We start from the raw sequence: 22,800 nt of genomic DNA, 5'->3' as shown, positions 1-22,800 counted from the left end.
CCTCTCATTTCAAATCAGTCAGCTAGATGCTGTGAATAAGCTGCAAGTCTGCTTTGTTTGCTCAACACACATAAATTGCTCTCGCCTCCTTGCGATAAAGATAGTTCACCGACATATAAAGCAGTACTTAATAGTCTTTGATAAAACAAGACAAACAACACACTTTTGTTCAGCCAGCATCAGGCAATGGTAGCATCTTAAGGTTTGGTTACCCCATTTCATAATTTCTTCCTTTGTTAATTACTGGCATGTGCCCATTTTACAGGCTACTGTTAAGTGCTGATAGCCTAGCCCTTAAGGTTTTTCCTGCTAAACACATTTAGTCTTAAAAATGCAAATGTTACCTTATTCATATTTCATTTTGGGACTACTTGTAGAGAATCACACGGACATTTATAGGGATGAGCACAAGCCTCATTTCATGTTTACCAGTTGCCTTGACAAGGATCAAAAATAGTATTATGTGTTAACTGGAAGGAGGATGGTGAGAGCATTTGAATAGCTGCTTTAAGTACTATTTTGGTAAGCAGCCGTATTGTGTTTGCCTCCTTGTATGAATTTGTAATCACAGAAAAAGTATGTAATAATTGCTTTGAAAATGGAGTACTTCAAAACAAAGAGCACAATCCTAAGCAAGTCAACTCAGAAGAAAATCAATGGCACTTAATTCTGGAAAGTGGCATAGATTGGCACCCTGAAGGTCACAATTAAAAAGAGGAAGAGTGTAGGACTATTGATGAGGAAGTGGTAAGAGGCAAAGTCTCAAGTGATAGAAAAAAGAATGACATGGGAGTGAAGCAGAAAACAGGAGGACTAAACCAGGATGTGTCAGTCTATGGCACATATCATCCCAATGTATGGTGGTCATTTCATTATGCATCGCTTGATGCATGTAATTAACACACTTCTTTCCAGCACAGTGACAAGAACTATCACTGTTGTATTATAGCGTTGTTGGAATCAGATACAGGTTCTTTGGCGTACACTTTGATGTGGGTTCAAACACACACCATGTAATGCCTTGAAGATAACAGTCGCATAAGATGGAAACGCCTGAGACTTGGAAACAGCAACAACCCCAGAGTGTTGAGGGCAGAGTGGAATGCCATGGGCTGACTGACTGCTCTACAAAACGTGTTTGGGAAGTGGTAGGCATAAAAAGTAGAGATGGACTTCTCTAACTTTGCACATTCCATCTTACCCACATCATTTTTATGTCATCCACCTGTAATTCAAAGAAAAAGCCTGATTGGCATTCACATCACTATGCTGAATACCATCTGGTGAACTCAATTCTCAGTGTTTTGGAAAACGTTTTAATTGCAACCCACAGTCATGCATGTTAATAACAAAAAACTTGTCAATAGCTTGCCCATTAGCTTGTGAATAGTATAGGGTTGAGACAAAATGATGTAGCTGGGGAAACATGGTTAACGTGTTTTTTTTTACCTGCAAGAAGTTCCTCCTTTTTCACTGATGGGAGGTTGGAGATATAGGAAGAGGAGGAGCTTGCTCTCCCCCTTTCCCTTTCCAGTGCTTGGTATTCCTCCACAATGAGCTTCCTCACAGATCCAATCAGCTGCTGTTTCAGAAGTAATTTTTCATGACAGATAAATATTATTCTGACAAGAGCAGTGCCCAAATCTGTGTGATGCTGCTTGAGGGTCAAACATTCCCAGTTGACATGGGTTATTTAGATCTATGCCAGCCTAGATTTTGACAAAGTTCTAGAACTGATGCTGCTTTGGACACTTTTGTCAGTAACTCAATGCTTAGCTGGGGATAGGAGCTGTAGCTCAGTGGTAGAACATATAGTTTTCATGCAAAAGGTCCCAGGTTCAGTTCCTGATGTATCCAGTTAGGGCTGGAGATAAACTTGTGCCTAAAATCCTTCAGAGCTGCTGCCACACAATGCCCACAATACTAAAATAGATGGACCAATTGCCTGACTTGGTACAAAATAATTCCTATGAGTGTGACCCTATTTGTTTTTCCTTGAATTATTAAAGCTATAAGAACAATCTCAAAAGATGGTGATGGGAAGATTCTTCTCCAGCCTGCAGTTTTTGGCTTATGCAATACTGCAAGGTTCCTTAATCTCCCATGCTATCTACGGTATATGAAACCACTGGGGAAGGTCATTGAAGGATATGGTTGAAGTGCTGTTTGTACATTAATGATACCTAACTCTGTTACTCATTTTCATCTGGTGCAGCTGTGGTGTTTAAGGTTCTAAACAGATGTCTAGGATCATTATGAACTGAAAGTAGGTGAATAAACTCAAACTTAATCCAGATAAGATGGCGGTATTGATGGCTAGTGGTTCAGATGTCCTTGGGATAGGTGTTTAACCGGTTCTGGAGGGGCTGCACTACTCCTGATGGTGGCCAGGAGTGATCCCCCCCGCTCCAGTTAGGGTGGAATGCCAGCTGCGTCCCCTCCTGGGTTGGAAGGATTTGGTCACTGTCATTCATGTCCTAGTAATCTCCAGAATAGACAGTGCTATGGTCTCTGCACGGGGATGCCTTTGAAAGTACTGCTATAACTTTATGAATAAGAATCATTTCAAGTTATTGTATTGACTCGAGAGACCTAAATGGTCATAGAATCATAGAATCATAGAGTTGGAAGAGACCACAAGGGCCATCGAGTCCAACCCCCTGCCAAGCAGGAAACACCATCAGAGCACTCCTGACACATGGTTGTCAAGCCTCTGCTTAAAGACCTCCAAAGAAGGAGACTCCACCACACTCCTTGGCAGCAAATTCCACTGTCGAACAGCTCTTACTGTCAGGAAGTTCTTCCTAATGTTTAGGTGGAATCTTCTTTCTTGTAGTTTGGATCCATTGCTCCGAGTCCGCTTCTCTGGAGCAGCAGAAAACAACCTTTCTCCCTCCTCTATGTGACATCCTTTTATATATTTGAACATGGCTATCATATCACCCCTTAACCTCCTCTTCTCCAGGCTAAACATGCCCAGCTCCCTTAGCCGTTCCTCATAAGGCATCGTTTCCAGGCCTTTGACCATTTTGGTTGCCCTCCTCTGGACACGTTCCAGTTTGTCAGTGTCCTTCTTGAACTGTGGTGCCCAGAACTGGACACAGTACTCCAGGTGAGGTCTGACCAGAGCAGAATACAGTGGCACTATTACTTCCCTTGCTCTAGATGCTATACTCCTATTGATGCAGCCCAGAATTGCATTGGCTTTTTTAGCTGCCGCGTCAACTATTGGCTCATGTCAAGTTTGTGGTCAACCAAGACTCCTAGATCCTTTTCACATGTACTGCTCCCAGCCATCATGAACTCCCTTTCTTTTTAGTATTACTGTCCATGGGATCTCACCCAGCACTTCCCTAAGTTTTATGAAGTCGGCTTTCTTAAAGTCAAGAAATTGAGTCCGAGTATGCTTGGCTGCTCCTTTCCGCTGTATAGTAAACTTCAGAAGAGCATGATCACTCGCGCCTAATGATCCTTCCACTTCTACCCCACTAACCAGGTCATCAACATTGGTTAGGACCAGATCTAAAATGGCTGTTCCTCTTGTTGCTTCTCCCACTTTCTGGACAATGAAGTTGTCTGCAAGGCCAGTGAGGAATCTGTTTGACCTTATGCTCTTGGCTGAGTTTGACATCCAACAAATATCCGGGTAACTGAAGTCCCCCATTACTACTATCTCCCTTCCTTTTGCATGCTTGGCCATCTGTTCCAGGAAGGCATCATCTATGTCCTCCGTTTGGCTTGGGGATCTATAGTAAACTCCCACAATGAGGTCACTGTTATTCTTCTCTCCCTTAATTTTGACCCAAATGCTCTCACTTTGGCTTTGAGGTTCTAAATCTTGGATCTCTTCACAGGTATACACATCCCTGACATATAACGCCACTCCTCCTCCTTTCTTGTCTGGTCTGTTTCTCTGAAATAGATTGTATCCCTCCATTATTACATTCCAATCGTGGGACTTATCCCACCAGGTTTCAGTGATGCTAGGGCCAGGACATTTAAACAGCCCTTTTAAAAGGAAAAGAAAGGATTTGCACCCTAGCCAAGACAACCAGGTATGGCATCATCTGATGTTTTAAAACAGCAATTGAAATAGCAAACTGGTTACTAGTTTGCCATGAAAGGGCTATTCCCCCCCTTTTCTTTTCTTTACAGCTACATTTTGCTCAGATATTTACATAAAAAACTAAGGTAATATACAGATGCAGTTGACATCAGGAAATTTTCATTTCACCAACTAAAATGATTTCTATTGTTGATAACATGTTTAAAAGAATATGAAGAAAGGGGCACACAAATGTATCTCCTATTATCATCAATCTGAACAGCTGGAAAGTATCTAACATGTGAATATAGTTGCTTTGTCCAAAGCCTTCCCTAAAACTGCCTTACTTTTCTCTCCTCTATTGAAATCTTACTCAAAGGAAAAGAACTTTTTCTTCCAAACTCCTTACATAATCCAAAGAGTGGAATTCTTAAAAAAAAAAGTAAAAAGTAAAAAGTTTGGAAGCTCTTCACACACAGACAAGGTATAGCCCATTTATGTTATTTGCTATTCTTCTCTGGATTTGCTTCAAAACCTGAAATATGCTGCCTGTATACATCTATTTACTGGAATCAAAAGTCTCCAAATTGGGCATTATGTGATGTGGAGTCTGGCACTTAGCTCTTGTGCCCGACAATCCACATCACATAATGCCCATGCAACTCTTTCAGTCACAGCCCAAACCACTCACTTTCCTAAATTGTTTAGCTTAACCTCCATGGATGTCAAGTGCAAAAACATCCTGCTGGTTTTCATGTTCAAAACATAGAGCTGTAGTCATTCTAATAGTGCTATCTTACAAGCTGATCCTCCTGCAATATTGGTTTCATTTAAGTTTTCAAAGAGGAAAGGCATTTGTTTAAAAGCGCCCCTGTGTTAGCACAGTGTCAGATTTTAAAATTTACTGCCGCAGAGAAGAAACTTACCTATAAAAATGTTCACTCTGAAATGGTGGAAGTTAGGAACATTTTTTTCCAACACCTGAAGCACTTTTGATCAAGCAACATCTCGTGTGAAAACTGATCTCCTACACAAACCAACTCAGCAAAATAATGCTTGAATGAGCCCAAACCTCAAATAGATAGGGAAGGAGCATACAAAGAGCAAAACTGCTTCTGTTCTCTGGAGGAACAAAGTACTGTAGCTGGAAGCTCTGCTCTTGGAGCCAATATCTTTGTGTGGTTCCACTAAGCCAGGTGTAGGAAAGCTTTTTGGCCTGGTGTGCAGCACTTCCCAAATGCCCAACAACTAGCTAGCTGTCAGGCATTTGGGAAGCACTGCACAGATCACTTCCCAAGCGCCCAAGCTTTGACTTAGAATATCTTGTGAACCTGACCAGCAGAAATTCCCACTGCACAACACAAGCATGCTGTGTGCAATGAGTTGTTAAACTCAAGCCATATCACGTATTGATTTTATAGGACCAATGGTTTAATCTTTCACCTGAGGATGTTGCCCATAGTCATCTGATACACTGGACTGTTGACAACAGAAGGGAAAAGGCGCAAGGGAGGAACTTCAAGAAAATAGATTAACACACACACCCTGCTTCTACATGCAACACTGACATATTGAGCAGAACATTTAGCATATCAGACAAAAATACTTCAGACATTAAAAACCAAAAAGGAAACCCAACTCCTTCTACTATTGGCACCCAAAGCACCAACTCTTAGCAGCCTTTTCCACATACTACTTAATCAGCCAATTTCTCTGCCAGATTCACTCAGTAATCACACACTTCACTGTTTTTGACAGCAAAATCACTTCAGCTGAAATGGAGAGAGATTTGTAATGAGCTGGCCAGTTCAAATGGTGTAAGCACCAATATATGGTCAATACTTCTAGAGAAACACAGTGCGAACTCCTTGTTCCAATTGCTGCCTGGCATGAAAGTCTTCTCTGTTGGCCGAAGAAGCATAGCAGAAGCTTTTTAAAAAAAACAAAAAAGAAAACAAAAACAAAAAACCCATCATGGGGTGGGAAAAACTAACCCTTCTCTATTTCTGATCTATTAAGCAACAAACGATACAGAAAACTCATTACTCAAGAGAATGAGAATGCTTGTTTAGAGATTTCCAGGCTGTCTTTTGAATCAGATGGGTCCTATAATCTTTGTTGATCCTTCTTATAATGATTACCTGTCTCTCAGATTGAATTGCAACATAAACTGAATAAATAAAGGAGGCAATTAAGAAACAAGCTATCAAGAAGGAATTTGGTATTAACAGACACATCACATTGCTTTAGCAGGTTGTGCAAAGTTACCTTCCCACAGTGCCTACATGAGCCAGAGTCCTACCTACTCTTCAAGAGAATGAAAGAGCTCCATTTTCAAAACGACTATCCAGTGAAACTACTAGAGAAGGAAAGGCTATTAATCCAGAAATATCATTGTTCCAACAGGATGAGAAAGCTAAAAGCCTACTTTTAAAGCAATGATTCAGAGGACTATATGTAGCTTTATCACAGTTTCATTAAGGTAACTGAATAATTCTAACAACAACAACTATTAATATGACTATTACAACTATTGCAGTAGCAGCAGTATTTGGAAAAATTGAAGACTGGTTGTCTAAGATCCTACATACTTTGACATTGATTCCATTGGTATGGACAAACAGTATCTCAAAACACTGTACTCCATTGGAAATATAATTGTTATAGTTATGTTTTCTGAATGCTACTTTCCAGGGTAGCAAGTATTTTGCTAACATCTCATTTATCCTCACAAAACTTCACTGATGCAGCTTAAAAAATACTTTTCCAAAACCACCAACTGAGCTTCATTTTATTGTGTGTGTGTGTGTGTGTGTGTGTGTGTGTGTGTCTACACACACACACACAAATTTTGCATAACCACACATAAGGAAATGTTCTCTGGGTGGCTTACAAAAATTAAATGGCTAAAATAAAATATTTAACATACAATACAAAGCAATAAAAACAGCATAAAATTTGATTGAATGAAAACAAATCATAAAATTGAGACGTCCAGATTATTATTATTTTTTAAAAAACTTGTTTAATAGGCCTCAAATGGAAAAAAAGCATTCATCAAAAACATAAGGATTGCTTGGGAATGGATATGAACTTGAATCACAAGTGGAGGAAGCTGGATATTATTCAGGAATTAGTAGTTAAAACTGAAGGCTGCTGTGTAGCCATGCCGAACACTATGAAACAGTTGCTTAATATAAAGTGTGTATTAGTATCCTGTGATGAGAACAATACCCAAATGCACCTATCAATATTAGAATTGATGCAACATGTAGAAATTTGAGATGTCTCCGACCATCTTTGGCCTTAGCATTCAGGGTAGCTAACCTGTGGTCCTGCAGATGTTGCTAGACTACAAATTCCATCTCCCCTGATTGGCCATTCTGTCTGGGGCATGACAGGCAGCACTGTTTTAGCTACCCCTATTCTAGATGATCAAGTCTCAAATGCTCCAAAAGATAAATTGTCACTCACTGCTGCTTCATTCTGTACAGGGAAAGAGAAATTGCATGTCTGCAACGTACTACAGAATGCCCAAGGAAAGAACCTGTGTCCAAGCAGTTTCAAACACCAATAAGTGTCTGGAGAAAAGAAGCACGACCCCATCATAAGCAAGAGAAGGCTTGTGAGCCTTTTGTGTCGTGGTTTTTTAAAAAACACACACCAATAACTTTCAGGCCTGGTAAGGTTTACATGTAAGCATTTCAGTTTCCACTCGAGTCCCTTTGCTTAAAAATGATTCACATTTTGGAAATTTGGGCCTACATCTACTCACCTTGATGTTCTTGCAACATAGAATTTGTCTAGATAAGTAGAAAAAAAAAAGAATATTCTGTGACAGTTCTGCAAGTTCTTTTTTTGTTGTTCAAAATGCTTAAGACATAGAGCAGGTTTAAAGCCTTTTTCCTTTAGCGCCATCATCAGAAAACTCATTTCCTTATGTTCTCTAGTAATATTCTTGGTGCATACAAATGTGAAACACTAGCACCTTTGCCTCTGATATTTCCCAGTCATTTTCACTCCTCGTGATCAGCAAAAAAGTAGTCAATATGGCAGTTAGCCAAAGTACTATAGCTTTGGAAGATTAAAACTGATTTGCCCCAAGAGGAGGCAATCTTGCAGTTCATTTTCTTTTGGATATAATTTCCCATCTACTTTCTTAATGGCCTCATAGATGTAAGTATTAAGGAATAAATTTACTTTCACTTAAAAAAAATATGGGCATAGAAAACCTTGCAATTTTATTTCCCCACTAATTCTAACCCCCCCCCAGCACAATATCCTGTATTTGCAAGGAAAATGCATATTATTTTTATTGATAATCTTAAATTGGGTCTCTTTTCTGAAAGATGGAATAATGTTTAACCTACTTCGTTGTTAAAATCACAGAGCAAGTCAAATTAGGAGCAACTTGTATTAAAATTACAGCCTCAAGTTATACAGAACTCTTCCTTAAGATCAGGGTGTTCAAATAATGGATGGGGAGGGGGGACAACACGAGGCTGGTCATGATATCTAGCATAGCTTCTTTGTCTATAGAATTTTCTAGTCTTGAGAGGAAAAAAGAAAGCACTGGCATACTTAATTAGGCAATCGTTAGAATAATAGAAATGGAAATAATCTCGGCAGTTGTCTAGTCCATCCTCAGGGCAAAATCTGCAATGCAGGATACAACTGCAGCATCCTGGACAGATGGCCTTCTAACCTCTGCTCAAATACCTCCAGTGGAGGAGAGCCTGCCACATCCTGAGGCAGTTTTCTCCATTTCTGAACAGCTCTTACTCTTAAGATGTCTTTTCCAAATTCTTAGCTGAAATCTGCTTCCCGGAAATTTCCACCAACTGGTTCTACTCTGGAGCAATGAAGAACAAAACTGGTTCCTCTCCTATGTGACAGCCTATCCGATATTTTAAAAGCTGCTACCATGTCTCCCCCTTAATCTTCTCTTCTCCATGCTAAACATACCAAACTCATTCAATATTCCCCATAGGACTTTGTTTCCAGGCTCCTCACTATCTGGTTCCACTCTTCTGCACACATTCCAGCAGGTCAATTCCCTTCTTAAAATATAATACCCAGAAATGACCAGCGCAGAACTGAGTGGTGTTTATACAATGTGTCTCTTAATACAGCCTAAAATAGGGCTAATCTATATATGCCAGAGTTACTAGCTACTGAGAATCACCATGGAGTTCACTGGAATTTTCTACTGCCCCCACTTCCCACCCAGGTATAAGCAAGCAACTTATGGGTCTGGACCTTATCTACCTACACTGCTTTCTTTCTAAACATGCAATCTGACCTGCCATTCTAAGCAACCAGTACACTGCAAGCTGTGTTTGGTGAGGAGAAGGAAGGAGGCAGAAGATTCCTCTATGCAAATTTTTCTCCAACTAAATTTCAACCGATGCAGTTGAATCCAGACTGGTGTGTATGTGTGTATATGTGGGAACTCTGCCCATGTTTTCTAATTTCCTCATCATTTCTATCATCAACACAAGAACCTATTACCAGATAAGAGTATGGTGTTTGGAGCGAAGGAAGATGGTGTGAATAAACTCTGATTATCTTTGTTATCCTGATTTTGTGAACAAATCCTAACATTCTGACAATCTGAATGGTAATACAGCACTTAATTTCCTGTGCCATGATGCCAAGGATCAGCAACAGAAAATGTTACAAACATCTTTTTTGTACAATTCCTGTACTGATATAGTGAAAATTGCCCCTGGAAAAACAAGTATTGCAGCCACTTTTCAGAAATAGCTACTACCTGATAATGACTTATGATAAACTTTCTGAAGCAGTTCTATTTTAATTTAACACATTTGCCTCTATTTAATTACTTAGTTCACACCATAGCTTTTCTAAGTAACAAACACATCAACGCGTTCTTGCTCCTGACACTTGCTATGACAGAGTGAAAAATAGCAACGCTTGCAATGTGACTAACACCAGTTCAATGGCTTGCTTTATATAAATAAAGAACAAGCTCTTGCAAAGCTTCACTTAATTCAGAGGTATTCAAGATGATTTTGCAATAAACAAAAACAAAAAACAACCATATTCAGAAATTTTACATACCAGATAGGGCTAACTCCAGGGAGGTTGAGAGTGCATCCCCAAATAGCTCACCATTAACCCCCTTTTGCGGTATCCCTATGGTGATCAAAAGCAAAGGCACTTTTCACATCCTCAGTGCTTTTCTTTATCATCTATATCAGGAATGAGGAATGGGAAACCTGTGGGTCACAATATGTTGTTCGACTAACTCATTACTCTGACCACTGGCCATATTAAAAGGGAAAAAAGTTAAAAGACCTCTGGATGGTTAAGTCCAGTCAAAGGCGACTATGGGATGTGGCGCTCATCTCACTTCAGGCCGAGGGAGCCAAAATTTGACCACAGACAGCTTTCAGGGTCATGTGGCCAGCATGACTAAACCGCTTCTGGCACAATGGAACATGGTGATGGAAACCAGAGAGCACTGTTTACCTTCCTGCCACAGGGGTATCTATCTACATGCACTGGCATGCTTTCGAACTGCTAGGTTGGCAGGAGCTGGAACAGAACAACGGGAGCTCACTCTGCCATGGGGATTCGAACTGCCAACCTTCCGATTGTCAAGCCCAAGAGGCTTAGTGGTTTCGACCACAGAGCCACCTGTGTCCCATATTAACTGAGGCTGAAAGACATCCAATAACATATGGAGGGCCACAGGGTCGCCACACCTAATCTACTATATATTTTTGAAAGTGGGTTGCCTGTTTGTTCTCTCTTAAGTTCAGAATCCTCTTGAGATATCATTACCTGACTTTGCATGAGGATTTCCAAGGTGGAGGCAGAAGTTTTTGTTGACATTCAGGTGCTGGCTGTCACTTTGAATGAAGATGGAAGAGTGAAACATGGCTTCATCCAATTTTTGGTGTGATGGGTCCAAACTCAAAAAATTAAACTTACAAATTAAACTATCAATTTAAAAATTACAGTGCTCTTTGGTTTATAAAAATTCCCAGGTCAACCAATATATAAAGAACAGTATCAGATAGCTTGTTAATTCCAGTATTGTAAGACTGACTCAGTTGCATGCTGTTTTTCAAGGAGGTGAATATTAACTATGACCCATAAAAAGAAATAACAGTTTCTTCATTTATTTATTTTAAATACAAATCCACTCAATAAGACAACATTTCAGGGAAAACATTTCACCTCAGTTCCTCTGCTAAAGTTATTTCCTGCATGTTTCAATTATTTACCCTAAGATAGCTGCATTCCTCCACTCTCAAGCATTAAATGTACAGTGAACTAAATATGCATGGCAATATTTTCCTGACTTAGGGCTCATCCACACTTCTGCTTGGCCTGCAGGTTTCGCTGGAGAAATCCACTCTTTACCGCTTAATCAGAACAAATGTAAATCAGGTTTTCTGTGGATTGATGTTTGTTCCAATCCAGCCATAATTTTTCATAATGTTTCCAGGGAAAGCAGTGGGGCAAATGGAAAAGCACTTGGAGTCGTGCTTAAAAAGCACAGGACTGTGAAAAATCTCTTGGACCTCTGCTTTCTAGGCACGGGACAAACAAAGTTTGGGAAAGCCCTGAATCTGAATGAAGTGCTGGGTATATTACAGATGCCTGTCTTCCCAGACAGCATGTTTCTCAAGTTATTTTAGCAAAATATTTCCTGAAAGTGTCATCTACTGCCATATAATGCAATTAAGTAAGTGGGCCAGAAGAAGCCTCCCTTTGTTAAATGATGTTGAAATCTTTGCTGACTAGGACTAAACAAAAATAGAACAATAGCAATTCATCTGGAAACACTTATACCGGGGAACATAGTTTAGATAAAGGGCTCAGATCCCTTAGGAATAAAAATGCTCAGAGATTCTCCTGCCCCACCAATACAAGTCCAGTAGTCCTGAAACCCTGGCCTACCTGGCAGTATGTCAAGTCTAAGTCCAGGGATCAAGCCACACGAACAAAGGTCAGAAAACGCAGCCTAGGGTCAGTTCAAGTAGCTAAGTCTGAAGTCCAGCTGTCAGAACACAGTCCAGAGCCAAACCTGAAGCACACTCCTGCATCATCCAAGTCAAGGTCCATCAACATGGGCAGTTTGAGCAGACACAGCACCTCAGCTCTGCTTTCCTTTCATACTTTGCATACTGATTGCAGCATCTGGGCTTGATGAGGCACATGACCCTCACCTGTTCTGAGCCTACTGAGGAATCACACACCTCCTCCCAGAGCTAATAAGCCCCACCTGGCCAACTAGGGAGCTGGGCTGTGGGCCCTTACCTGCCAGCCTCCTAGAGTGCCACTCCTGTTATTCCCTATGCCTCAGAGCCCAGATGCTGCAATCAGTATGCAAAGTATGAAAGGAAAGCAGAGCTGAGGTGCTGTGTCTGCTCAAACTGTCCATGTTCATCGGGACAATGGCCCCTCTGGCTCTGGGTCCTGCTGCTCTGGTTAAGGTGCACTAACCTCCATCCCCTCGCTATCCTCTGTTACCCTGTGAGTACTTCTTTCCCCATTCCCTGCTTGCTCCAGTTCGGGCTACACCCGTTGCTGGGGTCCTCTTTTTCCTCTTCCTCCTCCCCGTCATCCTGCCAGTTCATGACACCAGTAGATTTCTCCAAAACCACCACCTTGCTGTCATCAACAAACTCACAGTTTTCTGTATTAGTATAGTGAAATGGGGTTTAATATGTAAATATTCCACGACACAAATATTTCAGAATTTAAGCTGCACCTGATTTGCTTATTACCATTTTAGCAGAACAAGTATTGACAATAATAAATAAAAAGTACTGGAGAATGTGACTAAATAAGATCAACTAGCAGCTGAGCCCTCCAGCAATACAGACACAAAAGATCATATATAAAAAGAAGGGATATACATGGGAAGTTCACTGAACTAAAGAACACTTTAATTTTATAGATCTCATTAGCTTCATAAAATACATTTCACATTCAGAAGGTCTTGAAAATATTATACCTTCCATCAATCTTTGAGAAGAAATCACTAATTGAACACAGAGGCTTCCAACTCCATTTCTGTGATCACCTCATTGATTAATTCTCTGCACAAGCACAAAAATATCAGATTGTGTAGGATGCATTTTATTTAGAAGTCAGTTCCCCACTTAATTTTTCAAGTTTTAGAAATGTTCCAGCTGCTAGTTTTTCCTGCAAAGCATATTTTTACTCTCCTTTATCCTCTACATTTCAAGTTCAATCTTTACTTTCATTTCTAGTTCAATTAGCAATCGATGCAATCTCGTTATGGGAAACCCTGATGTGTCATGGAAGCTTGGAGCAGAGACGTTACGCTAGTTTTATCCAGCACGTGAGTCACTATTGCTTATTGGGGAGGATGGGAGGGAAGGTAGGCACCATGCAAGCACATCAGTGGAGTCAATTTGCTGCACCTCCCAGTGTGTTTGCATTGTGCCAGTCTCCCGGCTGCCTTGCCCCTCTCCTTTTCGGTAAGCAGCAGCAACGCACCTGCTGGGAAGCTAGCATACCAGTTCTGCCCCACCTGGCAAGCTGCTTCTCCCTCCATCTTAACACCAGCACTGTTGGGCAAGCTTCACAGGACAGCTTCTCCATTACTGATCCTCTTCTGCAATATACTATAATGTCATAGGAATGTGCTGGGTACATTCTGGGACAAACCTTTTGGCTGTATGGGCCATATCTGTCAGGTGAGTGGGGCTGCTCACCTGCCTATCACAATGACATCATGTGCAATGTGCTTTGAACTTCCAAGGTCAGGCCTTCAAACACCTTGCAAGGCACTACTAAAAGGGAGGCTCTTTTCCCATTGTTTTAGAAGAGAATCTCATGAATTTTGCATAGAAGCTCCTGCTAAAACAATGGGAGCTTTTGATGCATAACCCTTAATGATTCAAGGATGGGTGGGTATCAGAACCTACTGCTGAAAAGGCAGCCTCTCCTCCCCTGCCCTGCTCCCACTCACATGTTTAACTGGGATAAAACTCCGTTGGTTAGAGTTTGGTGCTGATAATGGCCAGGCTGCAGGTTCAATCCCCATAAGGCACATCTGCACATTCCTGCATTGCAGGGGGTTGGACTAGATGATCCCCATGGTCCCTTTCAACTCTATGATTCTATATCATTGGAAGGGTGGTGGAGGGAAGAGGAATGGCAACTGTTCCCTCCCCCGCTCAAAATTAGATGATACAGGATATTGAGGATGCCTGAGAAGCTAGACCCTCTCTCTTAAGCATGTGGCACAACCTTTTACAGCACACATGGTATATTTGGATACCAATTCAATTTAGAAAACTTTCACTAAAGATCAAAACCATGAAAACCTCTCCAGTAACACGCAACAGGTTAGCATCAAAATAAAATAAATCTTAATGAGTAAATTAGCAACATAGTCAAAATCGTATTCCCCCAATAATGATTTTGGAAATTACTGAGGCTCAGATTAAAGCTCACTTCTATCTTATCCGTATGCTTCAGATCCTCAAAACTGCCCCTCCACATCCCATTGAATCTCCTTTTCCCCCTTCTGCTCTGTCCTCACTTGACCCTCATGGAACCAAGTGAAATGTGGGAGCCTCTAAAATGCCAGTAAGATTGAGGACATTGAGAAAGTGATAAGCTAATAGCTGTAGATTCAGCATGGCCATCCACAGACTTAACAAGAAAGGCCAGTTTCCAGTACCAAGGAAACAGGTGCCCTGCTCAAATGATACCAGACACTGTCCAAAGGGCAGAAGAACGCTAAATACTATTCTGTGGGGTGGCGGGTTTAAGTGATTTAAGTAATTAATGTGGAAACTAAGGGAGCCTATAAGGATTAAGAAGGGAAAGGGATCGGCTTAGATCTGTTTCCGAATCTCATCTCTACAACAGTACCTCTGACAAGTTCAATTTCATTGATGCAGAGTTATCACTTATAGGCTTGCTACGATAAATCAAAGTTCTAGGAAATAGATGGCTTAAGAAACAGATCCATTATAGTCCACATGCTGCTAGAATACTAAGTCCCTAAGCACACATGTGATGTCATTATCAACAGGATACTAATGTCAAGCAGAAAACTGCCTCAATCTTGACTGTCAGAGATAAAATTTTGGAATAGGAGCCTTTTTTCTCTTGCTGTGTAACTCCAATTGAAAGAAGCACTGCGCCAAGGTTTCTTTTTCTTTCTTTCTTTCTTTTTCTCGTTAGGTGTACATAAGAAAAGCACCAGGAGAAATAAGGATCTAAACAACATAATGTGTGTGTTCACTTTTAAATGTTAACATGACAGCTACAACAGAAAGGAAAGTTGTGCTAAAGGTCAAGGGATTGTGGAACTCATTCCAAAGCTAGGATTCTTTTAAAAATAATGATAATGATAATCATTATCACAACTTATTCTACATACAAAAATTTAGTATATTACGGATGATTCTTGTCTGCACACAAAAAGATCCACACAGAGCTTCATAAAGCAGGGTTACTAGACGTCCCCGGTTCCCAGGAATAGTCCCCGGATTTGCAAATCTGTCTCCGGACAAATTCCATCCCCGGAATGTCCCCAGATTTGCAAATCTGTCCCCAGGAAACGTGGCAGACGCCACCTCAGCAGCCCGGAGCCAGCCTGTTAGCGCTGCCCGCTGCTGTGGCACCCGCCATTTTTCCTGCACCAAGGCAGCGAGCATCTCCTGAAGCCAGCCAGAGCCAACTGCACTACCAGGCTGGCCTCTCCTGGGCAACAGCTGCCCGCCCATGACTCCCAAGCCTCCCCTGATCTGTCAAAACAAAGGGGGAATGGGGAAGGAGATTGGGGAAGGCTCGGGAGTCACTGGCGGGTGGTGCACCATTGCCCAGTTTTTTTAAAAAACTTTGCGCATTTATGTTTCATAGGGTGCAAAAGAAGGGCTTTGCACCTTTATACAATATGCATGTGTGCTTGGGCCCAGGGTCTTTTGCCTCACCATCCCCACTACTGACTTCCTGTTGCTACGCAGCTTCAAAAAAAAAAAAAAAAAAGTATCCCCAGATTCATTGAAAAAAATCTGGTAACCATATCATAAAGCCCTGCTTACTTCTCCTACTCTCTACTCCGCCAAGTATACATGTATGGCAGAGTTGTCTCAGAAATAGAAGATCTGTATGCATCCCTTCCGATCTGTCAAGTTACATAGAAAGCTTGCCTGAATGATTGCACAGACCACACCCATCTGGAACATGTACACCAAAGGGGAGGAACAGGAATGTCTTTATCTGTTCAGGAGACACCAACACAGAGAAAGATCATGCTCACAGTTTTTAAGATCTATAAATATATTAAAATATTTATGGCATGCGAAGAATAGTTAAAATGTGGGCCACATTTCTTAAGTTTCAATGTACAACAGGTGATACCCAGAGTTCACTTCCTACTACTCTTCTGAGTTAATTACTTGATTTGCAGTTTTCATACAAATAAAGCATCTTCGAGGGTGTTTTGGCTGCACTCCCATGTCCATTATCTTAAGTCATTCTGGGGTCACTATAAACGCTTGCCCAGCTTCCCATATACAAGGTATTAACAACAGTATTCTTTTCACCATCTGGAATTTAAAGAGGAGCTTGGAAGAAGGTCAAGATGGGTTAGCAGAATGGGACATCTCACTACACCACAATCTTGGACAACAGCCTGAGGATGGAACAAGTACAGGCAGCAGATAGAAGGCAGAGGATCTGAGACAACCCTGACTAGATATGCAGGATTTAGTTATTTTCATCTCCTGGCTAATTAAGTGATAGAAAATTTGGTCGAGGAGAGTGTATTGGAGCAGTGGATCAAGCTTGGCATAAATCATTACTCTAGGTTTAAAATATGACAACAGCAGAATTTCAAATGGTTGAGTTTTTTTTATTTATTTAGTAAATTTGAATACTGCCCTTCATCCTTAAATCCCATGGTGGTTGTCCCATCATTTCCTACTTGCTCTGACCTACAATTTAGGGTCAAACTAGACATGGCATTAAATGTGTCTTTGCATTTAATGTGCACACTTAAGAAAATTCAAACAGTGAGGGGGGGAGGTGTTTGCTTAAAATTAAGTTAACCCTTTCATCCCTTGCTGCAGTTTTGTCAAGAACCCTTTCTCTGTCACTGCTATTTTCACTGGAATGAAATTTCCATTGATATTTCTCATCAGCAGAAGCAAGCATCCATGTGCTACAATTTGACAGGAGCTGCTCATAGGAGCTGATAAGCAATAGTTCTTCAAGTCCTGCAAATTAAATCTTGTGTATCATGCATTCAAGTTTCCAGCGCACCCACATGTTGGGGGCATGTTTAATTAACAGTGAGAATGATATGAAAATCCTAAAAATAAGCTCCAAGGAAGCATCTTTTTAATAAATGGGTTTATGACATTTGGGTGCATATTTAAGAGCAGAGCACACACATTCCTGCATCTTTCTGCTGTTTGTAGCAACAGAGTAGTCTATACTATACTCTTGACATGAAGACTAGAATGAAATGTGATGTTGAACAGAGATTTGCCACTGAAAACAACAATACAATCAATAACCATTTCGCATGGGGGTTCAGTTTCTGGCCTCCACGCATCGGCAGAGAGCGTATAAGCATGCCCCACCCCCGTTCTGCCCTTTTTATGAGCTTTTTTAATATACCACTTTACATTTATTTTATATTTACATTTATATGTTGCTGCCATCATTTTTGTATTTTTTTAATGTTGACATTTTTTAATTTGGTATATTATGCTTAATGATTTATAAGCCTTCCAGGATGCAGTAAACATTATATGATACTTAAGAATTTGTAACCTTCTCCCCAGATTAATTTGCATTGCTGTGTCAGCTCTCAGTCACGACGGAACCAATCTTGGCCAACTCACCAACTTAATCGAGAGAAGAAAGAAAGAGGTTGGCGGGGGGAACTCAACTGCAACTGACAAAGCAGTATTTTTATTTCTTAAAATGGATAGGAACTGGAACCTAGCTTGCAAAGGTAAATAACTATTTCTCAAAGGGCTCTTATTTATTGACAGAAAAATTATGTTATACATAATGTACAGCAAACACAGTCTACAAATATTCCATCATGTTAAAAGCCATTGTAATTTGGCTTTGACTTATTCATCAATAGAAACACACTAGGGGACAGAAATCAAAACAGGAATTGTACAATAGACTATATACTTTTTACTTCAGCATTAGACAGATTGTGACAATGTTTCTAAATAATGCTGTTGCACATGGTTGAAGCTGCTCTTGTTTGATGTTGATGTGAAGACCCTACGGGTTGAATACCACTAAATCATTGCACAAACAAAATGATAACTGATTGAGCAACAAAATCTGTCCCCTCTCTTCTCCATATATATATCCAGCAGTGTCCCCAAATCTTTCCTGGATGGTTGGTGTGTGTGTGTTCTGGGGCACATGTGGGTAGGAAAGAGAGTGAAAGTTCTGTTCAAGCATTGTTGATCTATTTTGATTGTATCTGTAAAATCTTTTAACTGAATACTAAAATGATGATGATGATGATGAAGAAGAAGAATTTAACAGGCAGGAGAACACCAATAGGAAATTTGGGAGTGCGTGATGACTCAAGACAAAATGTTCTGGACAATTATGCAGAGAACTTCATCCAAGAATGCATTGGCAGAGACTGTTCCTTTTAATCATGATGATAAATGTTTTGCTTTATTCGGTCAACCACCACCAAATAAACATTTCTAGAGCATATTGGTAGCAATCAACCAGGACAAAAATCTAGTGGAAATCAATTACATCCTCTAACGTAATTCCTTGATGAATAAATTTTTTAAGCCAGCTGATGTTAATTCGATTTTGCAAGCACTGTGCATACGGAAGTCATGTACAGAGAAAGCAGAGTCTTAAGGCTGAAGTCCTATGCGCACTTATATGAATATGATGTGCCATCAAAACTTAATATATAAAAGCAAAGAATTAGTGTTGTAAGGGGCACAGAAGATATACAGAAGATGCTTACTTATTGCTGTGGTGGTTGGGAATTACTTTGAGACTTTGAAAAGCATATAATGCTCAAAATCTGCGGGTCACTAACAAAGTACTGATAAGGGGAAGAGGGGCTACATTGTATGGCACGCTTGTTTTGAATTCTGTGTACAAGTGACTCCCTACTTACGCAGGGGTTATGTTTTGGGAAGCCCCCCCACATAAGTGAAACTGTATAAAGTGGGGAGCACCTGTTAAATGCCCTCTCTCTCTTCAATCCATACCAAAAAGACTGTTCCAAAAATATCCATAACTAGAATCGAAGCTCTGGGGCCCGCAAGAGGTTAAAGGACATGTGGGAAAGTGCCTTCTGCTGTGCTACCCCACACTTCAGCTGTTAGGTGAGGTGGCTGAGCCCTAGTGTGCCTCTGGTCTTTTTGGGACTTCTTTCATCGTCACCAACATCCTCTTTGGGCTCTGGGGTCTTCTTCTGAGCCCTGAGGACTCTCCAGCTCTCTCCCGCCATTTCCAGGATTGAATTGAATTGTTTAATTATTTCCCGGTGCTGCCCATATACATGGTCACGCATGAGCCCGCCACTCCAAAAAACCTATTGGCCAGATTTTACTAACATGGTACACAAGCAGCACAGAGTTTTCTTCTAGCACAACAGGGCTTCCTCCCCTCATGCATGCCCATGCCTCCCTGAAATCCAATCTAGAAGATCAGAAGAATCCTCCAAACAGCACATGGCAGGGAGGAGGGGGACAGGAGGTATGATTCTGTCTAGCAAGCAGCAATTCTTGCTCTGGCAGAACAAACGTATTAGTGAGACAGTGAATTCCACCCTGTAGTTTTAAGTCATTAAGCAGAACTTCCCGTTTCAGTGACTTCATACATTTCAAAGATTATACTGTATTCCATAAATACTTATTGAGCACTGATATGTCAAGCACTGTGGATATATTGTATTCTGTTTTAAAGAGAAGTAGTATATGTCTGTGAAAGTCTCATAAACAAAAAGAAAATGAAATGTGACCCCCCCCTTAAATGGATTAGAGCCCCATTTACTTTTGACAACATGAAACTCTTTCAGTTTCAATGCACATTTAAAAATGAATGTAAATACCGACATTTCACAGTGGAACAAAAGGCTTAAGCTATGACTGAATAATGTTTTTATATTTTTGCTTTGTCATTAAGCAGGTAATGGAAGGGGCAAACAACAACAGTTATTTGGTGGACATATTATTTGTTGAGATGCTTCTGGTAAGAGTTAGTGACTAGTATGATTAAAGGGGACAAAGGTAGCATTTTATACAGTATGGTACAGCATATGAAGTAAGTTGCCCAATGATGCTCCCAAACATTTGAATTAAGAACTCACCCAACTGACTTTTGTCTTGGGATCTTTCTACCTGAACAAAGCTACCATGCATTCATATACATCTTTCAATGTTATGCGGTGTTGTATTTATCTATATTCAGTACCAGCAATCTACTAACTAAGCATTCTGACTTGGAGTATTCTCCCTGCCCTTGATTTCCTCATTAGCGTTGTTGAAATCCTTCATTAACAGGTTATTAAATCAGAATGTCTTGCTCCGATAAAAAAAACCAACCACCTAATTTCCCTCAATTAGTAAAAATGTTGCTAACTTCCTGAAACATGGATCAACAATTAAAAATGCTTGATTTTTAAATGGCAACTTCCTGGCTACACAGTTTTCCTACTAGCGTCACAGAGCACACACTAATATGTACAAAGGGGGGAATTCATTTTCCTTGTGGCCAAGCAGATGACAGTTACTGTGGGCAACTAAGATTTATCATTAATGGCATTTTGGGGTAAAGAAACATGTTGTACTCCTCATCAGCTTTCTACATGAGTACAACAAGGCATTGACAAGAACTCCTGTCCAGTTTAGCCTCAGAGCTGTTTCTCACTGCCTTTGAAAGACACAAATACACTCTTGGGAGTCGCACCCTTGTCTTGTGCCAAGAAAACAATCTTCCAATGACAACTGTAACATGCACAACTGTGTCAGGTGGAACTCATGCACCCTCCGGAGTTTTGCTCACTTTCTTCCTCTTTAAACCACAGCTATCTCTTTCATGACTAATGTGACAACGCTGCCCAGAGTCTCCCTCAAAAGAAATAATGGACAGGTGATAGGCTAACAGCTTCATAAACTGCTGTGGGATAACAATTGGAAATTCTCTCAAAGCTTTCTCAGCCACTTACATGTATAAATGCAGTAAAAATGCCAAAGCAAACAGAACTCTGAAGAGGCTCCACATTAAAATCGCAAAAAGTATAATCCCATGCATCGCAACGTGCAAATATACTTCATCAATTTTTAATGAAAATTGAGGGCCACGTCACATGAAATAGCTACTCAAAAGTACACTACCATACACAAGCTTTCGGCCAAACCTCCAAATGTACATATATTTTTAAAGAGATGTCTATCAATAACAAGTGAACATAGAATTCAAATATGCCTGCTTTCATTTTAATTAAGTTCTATGGCACAATAAACTTAATTTGAGAGAAGCTTTTGTATCTTCTCTGCCAAGGCACCATAGTTTAAATATTTTGGCACAGCTGCAGCTGAACTCTATGGCAGAAATAAAAACACACATAAAAAGGATTTCAAGTGCAATAATCTTATATCTGAGGAAGGCACTCCAAAAGCAAAACTTTGATACAAGCACCTATTGTGTGTTGAATATACCACTCTGGCAGTTTGGCTTGAGAACCTGCAGAAAATGTGGAAGTGAGTGGAGCAGAGGGCAAGGGGGGATAATCTTCCCATAACATGTTTAAGCCCCCGTTCACAGAACATTTCCAGGTAGCTAGTAACAAAAGAAGCACTCAGTAGGCTTTTATAAGAGGTTTTCATGTACTCATTTAGAATGAAGGTTAAATGGCACTTAGAAAATACAAACAAACAGTTCAGTAGCACTAGGGGAGATCTGATTAAATCCAGTGGTGGTCAAGGGTATTAGGGGAATGGTAGTATGTCTGGTGGGGGGGGGCACTATGCTCCTTCTGGAGAAGTTTGTTCACCTTTGGTCCCGAACCTGTACTCACCTTTCACCGGTGGGCTCCTATAAATGACTTTGACTGGCTGGCTAAAACAGGTGAGGGTAATGGAATTCTAAACAGACATCCCACACTAAATTTATTGCAACAGTACAAATACATCCATTTTACAAGAAACAGGTTTCATGGTTTAAAGAGAAAACACACAAGGACCTTGTGGCGTTTGCCCTCCTAGGAGTGTGACATCATACTGGGTTCATAAGGAAAGGGTTAACTAATTGTAAAATGACTAACCTATAGGAACCCATGGGGAGGAGTTAGAGTTAGAGTTGTTAAGAAGTCAGTCTGGGGTTAGAGAAGAGAGAGGGAGGATAAGTCTGTGTTTGGGCTAGTCTGATGTGAGAGAGTGAGAGAATCGGTTAAGAGGAGTCAGTCAAACAGTTGAGATAATCAGCCAGAAGGCATTAGGAAGGTATAGGCTGGTAAAGAAACTGACAAGAAAATTATCTGAGAAACCATAAACTTGTTAATGCTTATAAAATAAACTTGTTTATTTGGTTTAATTTTAACAACTGTCTGGACTCAGTGTGTACCCGAGAGTAACAGGTTGGTGGCAGCGGGGAAGTGAGCAGAGTGGTGGCACAGGGATCAATAGACTGTTAAACGTCCGGGGACCCTGTGTGATCGCCACAGACCTGTACCTGAATGTTCGTTCCCTTGACTTGTGGCACAACAGAGAATC

At 40.6% G+C, this 22,800-nt stretch overlaps 1 protein-coding gene across 4 annotated transcripts in view; it reads right to left on the bottom strand.

Annotated features, from left to right (window-relative positions):
* Nucleotides 1-22,800, bottom strand: part of DOCK1 (dedicator of cytokinesis 1) — a 347,244-nt gene that overhangs the window by 113,725 nt on the left and 210,719 nt on the right. The window lies entirely within an intron of this gene.

Source organism: Podarcis filfolensis (genome assembly GCF_964270895.1).
Source record: "Podarcis filfolensis genome assembly, chromosome: 5".
Lineage (NCBI taxonomy): Eukaryota > Metazoa > Chordata > Lepidosauria > Squamata > Lacertidae > Podarcis > Podarcis filfolensis.
The sequence above is the reverse complement of the archived record's forward strand: the minus strand, read 5'-3'. Positions and strand labels throughout refer to the sequence as shown.